This window comes from Octodon degus, unplaced genomic scaffold, assembly GCF_000260255.1.
Source record: "Octodon degus isolate 3935 unplaced genomic scaffold, OctDeg1.0 scaffold00025, whole genome shotgun sequence".
Taxonomy (NCBI): Eukaryota; Metazoa; Chordata; class Mammalia; order Rodentia; family Octodontidae; genus Octodon; species Octodon degus.
Window position 1 is genome coordinate 4,053,606 of NW_004524601.1, and position 12,453 is coordinate 4,066,058.

General features: G+C 44.4%; 1 pseudogene; it reads left to right on the plus strand.

Moving 5' to 3' along the window:
• Positions 1-1,622: 1,622 nt before the first annotated feature.
• LOC101579401 lies at positions 1,623-11,259 on the plus strand (annotated as a pseudogene).
• Positions 11,260-12,453: the final 1,194 nt, after the last annotated feature.

A 12,453-nucleotide genomic window follows, 5' to 3' on the forward strand; every position in this document is an offset into this window, starting at 1 on the left:
AAAAAGAAAGAAAAAAAGAACTCTGATGGGTCCACAAATAGCCCTGGAGGGAGATGAGAGGAGAGCGCAGTCAGACTAGACTGGAAGACCACAATGGGACCAGATCATGCAAGGTCTTGGCCAGCACTGTAGGGAAACCACCAGATGCTTCAGAACTGAGGACCGCTATGATCTAACTTAACTTTTAAGGAAGTCACTGTGTCCCCTCCCTCCAGGAGTAGAAGAAGGGCAAGAGCCAAAACAGAAGGCCAGTTTAGGGGTTGCTTATAATAGAGGAGATGCTGCCACCGACAGCCAGGGTGATAACAGCCAATAGTAAGAAGAGTCAGAGGTCAGAAATAGCTTAAAGACAGACTTTGCTGACAAACGATAGGAACTATGAGAACAGGAAGAGTCAGGTTTACTCCAAGGGCTTTGGCCCACGCCACAGGAAGGGGCTGTTACGGATGAGGCAGTGATAACCTATGAAGAATCTGTCGGGGGAGGGGAGAATCAGTTGGCCTCTTAGCAGTGTTAAAACGGGAAGAACGCCCAATACATGACTGAATTTGTGCATGTGGAGTTCAGAAGAGAGGTGTGGTCAGGAGCTAGGAATTGTACGACATGTAAAGCCAGGAGGCTGCACACAAAGGCTAAGGGCAGTCCTGGGCGCTTTGAGGTAAGTCAGGTACATGACGAGTGTGGGAGATATTACGAGATCTCAAAAGCTGGGTTAGAGTCTTAATCCTTCTATCGTTACAGCCTGTCGCAGTGACAGGGTGACAGTAAGCAGGAGAATAACTTAATAAAACAAATTAACAAATGACTATTTTCTTGTAGTACAAGTGCCAGGGACTGGAGAAATAGCAGGGACCAAACGAAAATTCCCAGCAGGCCAGGGAGGGTCGCTGACGGTAAAAACCAAACATCCCCATCGAAACACCCCTCCGGGGAAACTGTGTCGGGGCGTGCCACCGGCCTGGGCGGCCCGCGTCCCTCGGCGGCGGTCCCTCAGCTGCACGCCGCGGCTTCCCGGGGCCCCCGCAGACGCGCGCGAAGCCAGGGTGCCGAGGGCTTGGCGGGCTCCGCGCGGGGGGAAGAGGGCGTCAGGGACCGTGGCCTCGAGCCTCCCGCCTCGGCCCCAACTCCGGGCCCGAAGCCTCACCCTGTACTCCATCACTCTGCAAACAGAACAGCTTCTGACTGAGATTCAAACCAACCCGCTTCCGGCGAGATCGCTCAAGTGCGCAGGAGCAGCTGCCGCGGGGCATGCCGGGAAGTGCAGTTTCCTGGCCCAGGAAACCCCAGGCGGAAATCGGGCGGCTCTCACGTAATGCGCAGGTGCAGTCATGACGCATTCATAGTCTCGGAGCTGGGCATGCCGGGATATGTAGTTCCTCCCTCACCTCCTGTGGGCCACGTGGTATCTACCTCGCCCTAGTCTGTTAACTTCGGCAAAAGAAATCAGTGCAGCAGGCCAGCCAGAGTCGAAGACTGGAACACGTTTCTAGTTGTAGGAGAACTAAATGATCAAGAAACTTCTACACAATAGGAAAATAACATTTCATTAAGGAGCTTTAAAAATGGCAAAAACAGCTCAGATTGACTTAAAGGAGAAACCAACCTCTTCCTCCTTGTTCGCCATGGGCAAGAGAGTAAACCATGTAAAATCTGCTTCTCTTGTCTTTTATTTCTTCCATATAAATTATTCCTTAGCTCCTTGACAGGTAAGTTAATAGGTGTTTCTGAGTGTAAGTAACTAAAAATGAGAAAGCATTTAAAATAATGAAACCACAGGCGTTTCTGAGTATTGCTTTAAGTCCCTGTATTTGCATAGAGTGTAATGGAAGCCTTCTGATGTGAAAACGCAACGCGGCGTTGCATTCTGGCCGCTGGGCCAGAGGGATGCGTGTTATCGTGCTCCTAGGGCACCTGACATTCTGCTCGCTTCTGCCCCTAGCAGAGCTGAAAGTCATGGCAGCCCTTTAATGAACGCAGTCAGATCCGATGTGAGGTCTCTTCAACCTAGCAGGTAACTGGCTGAATGGATCGTCATTGCCATTCTCATTCTCCTCGCGGAGCCTCGTGAGCTCCAAAGTGCTCCTCAAGCCCGGCCTGGTAAGCTGTAGTCATCAAACTGAGCTGATCCAGTGACAGAGAAATGAACCCCTCGTGCAAAATTCAGGTGGAGGAACTAAATAAAACTCCCATTGTGCAAGTGTGTTTTAACGCGGCAATACAAACAGCCAATTATTTTCAGTATGTATGATTTCTCTTGCAAGGACCTCTGATTTATCTGTGACTCTAAGAGATGTTGAAGGACAGGTATATGCACTCCATAGGTAACCCAGTGCTTTGAAGTAATGAAGATTTTCACCTTCCCCGATCTCTATATTGGGCAACAGTCAGTTTGCACAGAAATCATGAATGCTGTCTTGATGCATGTATCTTTGGGCTTTGAGTGCTCTTAGTATTATGGCTCCTAGTTTTGAGTTCAGCACCCAGTTCTTAGGGTTATAGCTGTGGGCAACCCCCAGCTGCCACTCTCTGCTCCTCACCATCTGGGGCTCACAGCACTCTTGGCAGTTGCCTGGAGTTTTTTTACCGACCTCCACTTGGTGTCCGCAGGTCCCCCAGGTCACTGCTGTTCTCTGGAGCGTTTCAGGGCTGACAGCCCTTACTATTACCAGCTGTGTTTCACTGCAATCTGCTCAGCCCACTCTAGCTTTATTGGATTCTCTGGTGCAGCACAGAGGGGACTGAGCCCGCCTGGATTTCCCCACAAAGTGTGAGAGAGCAATTTATGTAGGGGAAGAGTTGGTCCCAGCAGGCATAGTCTTCTGCACTTTGTGAACCTATCTTGGGACTTCTGCTGTAGTGAAGAGGCCACTGGAGTGGCTGCAGGACAGAATCATCTGGGACAGTTTTGTCCCTATTGCAGCTAAGGCAAGCATCTCCTGGATCAGTCCTGGGCATGTGGAACAATGTTGGCTGTCATGGCGACCGCTCAGCTGATCTGCCATAGAAATAGCAGCCCCCACCATTTGTGGCACAGTGAAGTCATGACTGCACACTTTTTTGAATTTATTTTTTGTTACTATGTATTTGTCATACATAATCATCACATTTATCATGGGAACTTTTACCTGTACACAATGTATCTTAATTCTTTTTTTCCCATTCCCCTTCCCTCCCTCCAAACCTTTCTCTCCTCCCCATTTTCCCTTCAAGTCTCTTTTTAAAAATCCCATTTGCCTTCTTTCCCTTCGCACTCGCCCTGTCTCTTGCTCATCTTCCCCTCTGAACCGACTCTTCTCACTTTCTAATATCCATGAGTGCAGCCCTTTTAAGGACTTGGAGCAGTCATGGTGGTGCTCTCAGCCCACAGAGGTTTGGGGATTGGAGGGGTGTCCTGATAAGTCCCAGTGCTAGCTGTTCTTCTCCCATCAGGCGGGGTCTCCCAGTTGCTCCTCAAGCAGTGGCAGTGGCCCAGAGGAGAAGGGAGCCTCCCAGCTGTCAGCCAAGGTCAGCTCTTGCCCAGGCTGCAGAGGCCAGCAGCAGCCCAGAGGGGCGCTGGAGCTGGCCATCCCGGTCATCCTCAGCAGGCGAGAGCTGTCATGAGATCAGGCCCCTTGGGGCTTTCAGAGGTGAAAGGGAAGTGTTGAGCCACATTTTTTGTGTCAGTAGTTATCAGAACTAAGAAGTTAATGTCATGGTAGTGCGATTGACTACACAACAGGCTCTGGTTTCTCCAGATTGTCCCCTAGAATTATTCTGTTCTGAGGTACAATTCAAGATCCTACATTCTATTTATTTGACAGTCACTTTTTGTGTTTAATGACACGGAGATTTTTGAAGAAGACTTGTCAGTTATTTTGTAGGCTGTCCCTAAATGGGGACATTATTTTGAGGATGTCCCTCATGCTTTCTCGTGACCAGATAAGGTTATGGCTTTTGGGAAGAATATTACAGAAAGGATGCTGTATCTTTTGCGGTACCCAGTGTATCTGAGGGTGCATGATGTTCCTCTCTTATTACTGTTTAAATTAAAGCTATCACTTAAAGTGGCATCTACTAGTGCTCTCCACTGCAGCATTACTATTTGTTTCTCTACAAGAAGAATTTGGGTAGAGATACCTTGAGGCCATGCAAGTTCCCTGTTCTTAAATTGTCACCCCTGTTAACTTGCCTTTTTTTTTTTTGCATTTTTTTTTAGGGAAGGGTCTATAGGGAGTTCAGGGTCTCACTACCAGATCAGGCTCAAAGTGATCCTCCTGTTTACAGCCTCCTGAGAGCTGGGATTACAGGCATGTGCCACCATGCCCAGTCTCCATTGCTGTCTCAGCGTGCCCTGGGGGCAGGGCCAGCATGGCAGGTTTGTATGTCTTGCCATCAGCAGTTATTATGGTGTGCTAATGGTGACTATTTTCTTCATTTTTACTACACTTATTAATTGGCACTCTGTAGGGAAGCGTTGCATGTCTCCATTTACTTATTTGTTCAGTTACATGCTTCAAAATATTTTATTCATTGAGTATAATTGAGATACCATCATTATATATTTTGTTGGTCAAATAGTTCCAGCTTTGACCACTCAGAGGCCACTAATGGGCTGTTACATCCTTTCCACATCTTCCCCCTTTGTTTTAAAAGCACTTTCTGTCACTACAAGATGTTCTGAGCTCATCTTGTGTTTTCTTTGCATAGTGTGTGTGGTACTGCATTAGTCCGCTGATTGGTTTAGCATAGTTCTGGGTGTGGATGACAGGGAGGCCCACCTTGGTGTTGCTGACACCACTCACAATGCTTGTGATCTGGCTGAGATCAACAGGCTTCCCTGTTACCCCAGGAGGGAGGGCTGCTGGTCGCTGCCTTCTGCTTGCCATGCGTGACTGCCTCTCCTCTGCAGAGCCACTCTGCTGCCCTGCCTGGTGTGGGACCAGCTGAATATGACCCAGACTGCTAAAGACTATAAGCCAGAATAAACATTTCTCCCTTTGAGTTGCAAATATTTTGTCCCAGCAACAAACAAAGTAATTAAGAGTGCCTGAAGCATGGAGGTTCTATGCTGGTCAGCAGATTGTCCTTGGATGGGTTTATGGCTAAGTGTGCTGTCAGGAGGGGCCCTCACTGGAAGCGTGTGTCCCTGGTGGCGTGGCCTTGGAGGACGTGTATTCCCCCTGCAGCCTTCCTTCTGTCCTGCTTCCTGGCTGCCATGAGATAAGCTCTCCTCCACAATGCCCCCCCTGCAATTTCTTTGCCTTGCTGGCAGCCAACCACAGACTGAGTCCCTTGAGCGTGAATCCAGTGAAGCATTCTAAGTTGTGGACGTCCAGCAACAAGAACCTGGACTAATGCACATACGTATCTTACACAACTGATTTGGTCAATTAAATGCAAGGAATCTGATCAAGTAAGTACTTCTAAAAACATTAAAGATATTCCTCATTATAATAGTCAAAGATTAATTCAGCTCTTCAATACTGTTAAAATAATATTGATCCCCTAAGAATACAATATTGAGTACATTTCACTAAAAACATTCAAACTGAGCTAAAATTATAACTTGAATATCTTGACATGGTACAAAGCTGAATTGTCACAAAACTTTCTTTAATAAGATTATACCACATGGCCAGATAGCTTAGCAGACAAAAGCACCTGCTTAGGCAGAGCTCAGTGGCTGGGGTTTGATCCAGGAGTGCCGTGCTGACCCCGCCCCTGGGGCATGCTGAGATGGCGATTGAGACTGGGCGTGGTGGTGAGCGCCTGTAATCCCAGCACGTGGGAGGCTGAAAACAGGAGGATCACTACGAGTTGGATCTACATAGTGAGACCCTGTACACCCTGTATACCCTGTCCTAAATACATTTTTTTAAAAAAAGGTCATACTAGAAAGTAGAATTACTTCTCCAGTCTTAGACAAATAGAAAAATCCATATCCACATTGCTTTCTTAGTTGCTTCCCCGTAACAATCAGTACAGAAGATCCACCAAAGTAGTAAATCAATCAAACTGACAATAGCATCCAATTTCTGTATTAGTTCTGGCATGCAGATCATCTCTAAAACCCTTTGACAGCTTGGCTGGCTTCACTTTCAACCCCCTCATGCATCCACTCTTCCTGGAAAGCACCTCGGCTTCTTCAAATAACCGTTCGTGGAAAATATTTGCTTTGACTACGGTACTACAAAGACAGAATTGTTCTTATGTTAACCGAACAGCTTAATACATTCAAAGGGACTACAGTTTATATGAAGATTAAAATCCATTGTATTCCTTCTCCTACAATTACAGTACTAAAGGTCCTTTAATGGCTTATAGCTATTAAAGAATGATTCTTAAACATAACTTTTATATGTCCTGGGAAATCAACTTGTGTTCCTGCTCTATTATTAATTTGCTGTATGACCATCAGCAAATTCCTTAAACTCTCTGTGATTAAGTTTCTGTTTGTGCGCATGTGCATACACACACACACACACACACACACACAACTATGTATATAACTTGACATAAGATTGATACTGTTTTATAGAAATCTGCAATGACCTTTCAAATGGGTTCAAATGGGTTCATCTATATATTTTACATAGTCCTGCATAACTACCAGTTTGAGAGCTCTTTATTCTCTTTCCAGGACCATACAGCAACTTCTCTTGCCTTCTGGATTATGCTCTTTTTGTAATTTCCTATATGCTACGTCTGAAGGTATTAGAATATTTCAAGTTTGTATAACTGGAAAATATTTTACTTTTAGTTTTCAAAGGTATGTTTACTAAGTATAAAATTCAGTGAGGACAGATTTTTTTTTCTTTTCTTTTTCTTTCAGTCCTTTGAATTATTAGTCTAGTTTCATACCCACTTGCTCTTTCTTTACTTTTTCTAATGTGGCATAAGATGCTATTTAATTTTGTTCTTCCATAGCTAATTTTTTATGTATATGCTTTAAAGACTTTTTCTTTACAATTAATTTTGAACAATTTCATTTTTGTGTATCTTGGTATGATTTTATTCAAATTTGTTGTGCAAAGGTTCATTTTTCTTGGAAATGTGGGGCTATATTTTTAACTAAATTCAGAAATTTTAAATCTTTAAATATTTATTGTCTACCCCTTTCTACTTTGGGAATTCCAATTATATGAATATAAGTTTCTTGATTTTGGCACAAAGTGAACTATTATATGACTGATCTATAAATTCTTTCTTCTTCATTTTCATTTTAGACAATCTTTATTGTTATATTCATTTAAGTTTGTAAATTATTTAAGATGTGCTCTCTTATTAATCTCATGCTATGTATTCATTTCAGAAATATTTCTCTAAGATTCACTCTGTCTACATTTTATATCTTTCACATTTCAGTATTTGTCTACAATTTTTCATGTGCTATGCAATTATTGATTTTCAATCAAGTTAATGAAAAAAATAAATTACAAGAAAAAGTTTCTGTGTTTGGAAAATAGAATCAAGTAAGCTAATAAATGCCCTGAGGAGGTCAATAATTTCTGACATTGCCAGTTAAACAGAAGACCCAATGCTATTATGGGCTTCTGTACTCTTTGAGAATATTTTGCTGAGTTTACACACCTATAATATTCAACAACAGAACTTAAAAAAAATTGGGGTATAACTATGAATGTCCATTTTGTATCTGTGTATTCAAAGTGGTTGGGATAGATATATAGTTGCATTCTCTTAATGAATAGAATGATTTTTTCTAATGGTGTTTGTAAGTAGGATCACAAGTCCACATCTTGTACAGCAATTAACCACTGAGAAGAATGTATGCAGTGTATTATTTGTTGAAACTGTACTTTCAATTTGATTTGAAACTGTCTCATTGCTATCTGTTTATCAATAAAACTTTGAAAAGAAAAAAAAATAAAAAAAAATAAATGCCTTTGAGGGGATGATTGCCCAAGACCTCTCCTGGTTCTGTACAACTTGTGAGCGCAGACAGTGAATGATCTTTATTTTGAACAATCACTTAATAATATTTTACAGGAACAGCCTCAGAAAATTGAGACCTTGTTTCTGGAACAGAGGACAGGCTTATCATTACTGATTAATAGTTTGAATTCTCTGAGCTCATGGATCCCTCCTGAAACACACACCACTAAATGTGCAATTATCCATCTGGGCCAATATGTGATGTCCCTACAGCACCTGGGGCACTTGGCCCATGTGACCATTCATGGGTCATCTGTAACAAAGCCCTTTGTCTCTAATCCACAAATTTCACATCTCTATAAAACTCTGGCTGGATGACTTCTTAGTTTATGGGGAAGGTACAATTTCAGAAGCCTTTTCAGTTCTTGACACATATAAGAGATTTAGAGCCTGAAATAAAGAGATAATAAATATTGACATCATTAATATTTATCACCACCACTATTACCTATGTAGCTTTAAAAATTTGGGCTGGCCAAATAGCTCAGGAGATTAAAGCACCTGCAAGCAGGCACAGCCGGACCCGCCGAGACTGGGCGTGGTGGCGCACACCTGTAATCCCAGCTCTTGGGAGGCTGCAAACAGGCAGATCACTGTGAGTCCGATCTAGCAGTGAGACCCTGACCACTCTGTAGACCCCTCCCAGAAAAAAATTGACTTTCCAATTATAATTCTAGGAATTTATCTACTTGAAAATTGCAAGGTTTGTGGAAAAGAATGCTACTAAATGCAAAAATATTTCTAACAATAAAAATTGGAATCAATTTAAATGACTATTCTGTGAATCTCCTATTCCTGTGATAATGCCGCCCAATAAGCCCACTTTGCTATGGCTTGTACCTGAATGATCCCCAAAGCCTCATGTGGCTGGGACCAAGGATGTGATGCTGGGATTAAGGCTTCCCTGCCCTGGGTGTTCACCCCCCACCAACGGTGGATAAGGAACAAAACATAAGGGGCAGAAAGAGGGCCACTGCTTGTCATTTGTAGTTTGCTACTGACTGCTTCTGCTTGCCACCCGCTGCTTCTCCTCGGCGATGCCCTCTGCCTGCCCTCTGCCTGCCCTCCTGCCTGGGAGCCAGCCAACTATGGACTGAAACCTGTGCAGATGTGAGACAGCAAGCCCTTTCCTCCTTTAATTTTGTTTGTTGGGTATTTTGTCTCCACAATGAGAAGAGTAACGATGACACACTTTCAAACAGCATCCTACACAAATAAGCACTTACTCTCCCAGTTGTCTCAAGTTGGCTGGGCCATCTCTGTTGCATAGGACCTCTTCTGGGAGCAAGCAAAGGGGGACAGTGGCCACCTATGCCATCCTTTTTTTAGCAGTGACAGACAAACAAGAGGACAAGCACAGCTCTTCAAGCACATTTCAAATCTCTGTGTCACACGCAATATCCCAATTCATGAAATAAGTAGCAGGGTCACGCACAGGAAATTACACTGAGACCACTAGGAAGTCCTGGCAATACTCCTGATGCACTATGGGAGAGTGAAGAACTGGAATGAATAATCCAATCTACCACACTCACCAGCAGGAAAATGGTTAAGTAATTACAAGACATTCATACTAAGCAGCCAGGGAAAGGAATGAATAGATTTGAGTGTAATATAATGGAACATATTCACCATAATTGCTGCCTAAAGCCAAGTAGTAGTATAATAAAATCCCTTTTTTATTTAGAAGTATGTGAATGCACGCATTTATTTTATGTGCACAGTAAATACACATATAAACTATTAACAGTATTTATCTCCAGATCAAGGAAGGGAAAGGAAGGAATAACTTTCTGCCACCTACACTCTTATGTACATTTGCATCCTTGGAAAATTTGTATGGCCATGTTATTATTTTTGTAATTAAAAAACAATAAAAAAGACTGTCCAGAAGCGGCTGCCAGGCTCCTTCTCAAGTCTCCATCTTCAGTTCACCTGCCTCCACTCCAACCTCCACCACATCCATAAGGGTGACCCAGAAGTCCCACAAGGTGTCCACCTCTGGCCCCCGGGCCTTCAGCAGCCTCTCCTACACGAGCGGGCCTGCTTCCTGCATCAGCTCCCCCAGCTTCTCCCGAATGGGCAGCAGCAGCAGCTTCGGGGTGGCCTGGGGCTGGGTGGCTATGGCAGGACTGGTGGTGTGGGCAGCATCACAGCCATCCAGATGAACCAGAGCCTGCTCAACCCCCTAAACCTGGAGGTGGACCCCAACATCCAGGCCATGCGTATTCAGGAGAAGGAGCAGATCAAGAACCTCAACAACAAGTTCACTTCTTTCATTGACAAGGTTCGGTTCCTGGAGCAGCAGAATAAGATGCTGCAGCAGCAGAAGACATCCCCGAATAACATGGACAACATGTTTGGAAACTACAGCAACATCTTCGGGTGGCAGCTGGACGCACTGGGTCAGGAGAAAATGAAGCTGGATGCGGAGCTTGGCAACATGCAAGGGCTGGCGGAGGACTTCAAGAATAAATATGAAGATGAGATCAACAAGCGTACAGAGGTGGAGAATGAATTTGTCCTCATCAAGAAGGATGTGGATGGCCCTTGCATGAACAATGTGGAGCTTGAGTCATACCTGGCAGGGCTGACTGATGAGATCAACCTCCTCAGGCAGCTGTATGAAGAGGAGATACCTGAGCTGCAGTCTCAGATCTCGGACACATCTGTGGTGCTGTCCATGGACAACAGCCACTCCCTGGACCTGGACGGCATCATCGCCGAGGTCAAGGCTCAGTATGAGGAGATCGCCAACCACAGCGGGGCCGAGGCCGAGAGCATGTACCAGATCAAGCATGAAGAGTTGCAGACTCTGGCTGGGAAGCATGGAAATGAACTCCGCCACACGAAGTCCGAGATCTCTGAGATGAACTGCATTATCAGCAGCCTCCAGGCGGAGATTGAGGCCCTCAAAGGCCAGAGAGCATCCCTGGAGGCGGCCATCGCTGATGCCGAGCAATGTGGGGAGATGGCCATTAGGGATGCCAACGCCAAGCTGGCCCAGCTGGAGGCTGCCCTGCAGAAGGCCAAGCAGGACATGGCCCCGCAGCTGCATGAGTACCAGGAGCTCGTGAACGTCAGGCTGGCCCTGGACATCGAGATCGCCACCTACTGCGAGCTGCTGGAGGGCGAGGAGAACAGGCTGGAGGCTCGATGCAGAACTTGAGCATCCACACGAAGGCCACCAGTGGAATGGTGAGCTCACCCTATGGGGGCCTCACCAGCCCTGGCTTCACTCACACCAAGTCTGCTGTGGTTGTGAAGAAGATTGAGACCTGCAACGGGAAGCTGGTGTCTGAGACCTCAGATGTCCTGCCCAAGTGAGTGGCCCACAGCAGCCTCTCCCAGCCCGCACCTGTCATGAGGCTGCCCCAGAGCCCATGGGGAGACAGCTGTACAAGGGAGCACTGGGAGTAAGAGACCCACCTGAGGCTCAGCTTAGCCCTCAGCCCACCCTTGGGGGGACATTACTGCCTGGGGTACCCCTTCTTGCCCATGCCCACCACCAAAAACCAATTCAATTGTCTTTTCCAAAATAAAGCATGGTTTTGCCACATGAAAAAAAAAAAAAAAACAGAACAAACAAATGTTAAAGGAAAATGACAACATTTTATGTACTCAGTTGATTTATTTCTTGCTCCCTCTTCCAGGCACACAAAGAAAAAAACAACAAATATAATAACCAGAGATCTGAGGCCAGAGATCCTGCCCCCTCTGAATCTTCATCCTGCTTCAGAGACGATCTGTTTCATTCCTCATAATCACTTCCCTTAGAATTGTTGAGTTCATCTTTGTCTGATTGAGTACATTGGTGGACCAAAGTATTCTTAAGATATTTGAGGATTTTCTGAGTTGTTTTTTGAAATTCATTTCAGACATGCTATTTTTCTGTCTTAAAATTTCCATTTTTAGGGCCAGGAATGTAGCTCAGCAGTGCAGTGCCTTCCTGGCAAGCTCAAAGTCTTAAGATCAATTGCCAGTACAGAAAGAAAGAAAGAAAGAAAGAAAGAAAGAAAGAAAGAAAGAAAGAAAGAAAGAAAGAAAACAGTTCTACTTTAAAATTCTTAATGTTTCTTTTTCTCAATACTATTTCATCTCTCTTAGTTTCAAAAGTGTTTGTTTCCCTAATGAAATATGTTTATAATAAACACTTTCAAGTCTTTGTGTTCTAAGATTTAGATTAGGAGTTGGTAAGCCTGTGAGTCAAATTTAACCTCCTGTTGTTTTTGTATAGTTCATGAGCAAAGAATTGTTTTGTTTCCACAGTTATAATAGTTGTGAAAAATAAAAATAAATACTATTTTGTGACACATAAGAATAAAATTCACATTTAGGCTTCCTAAATAAAATTTTATTGAAGCCTGGCCATGATTATTTATTCACATATTGTTTGTGATGTTTCGGTACTACAGTGGCAGGGTCGAGTTGCTGTGACAGAGACCATGTGTGCCACATACTGCAAAATATTCCTCCCATCTGCCTGTTTACAGAGAAATGTTGCTCCTGATCTGGGTTATC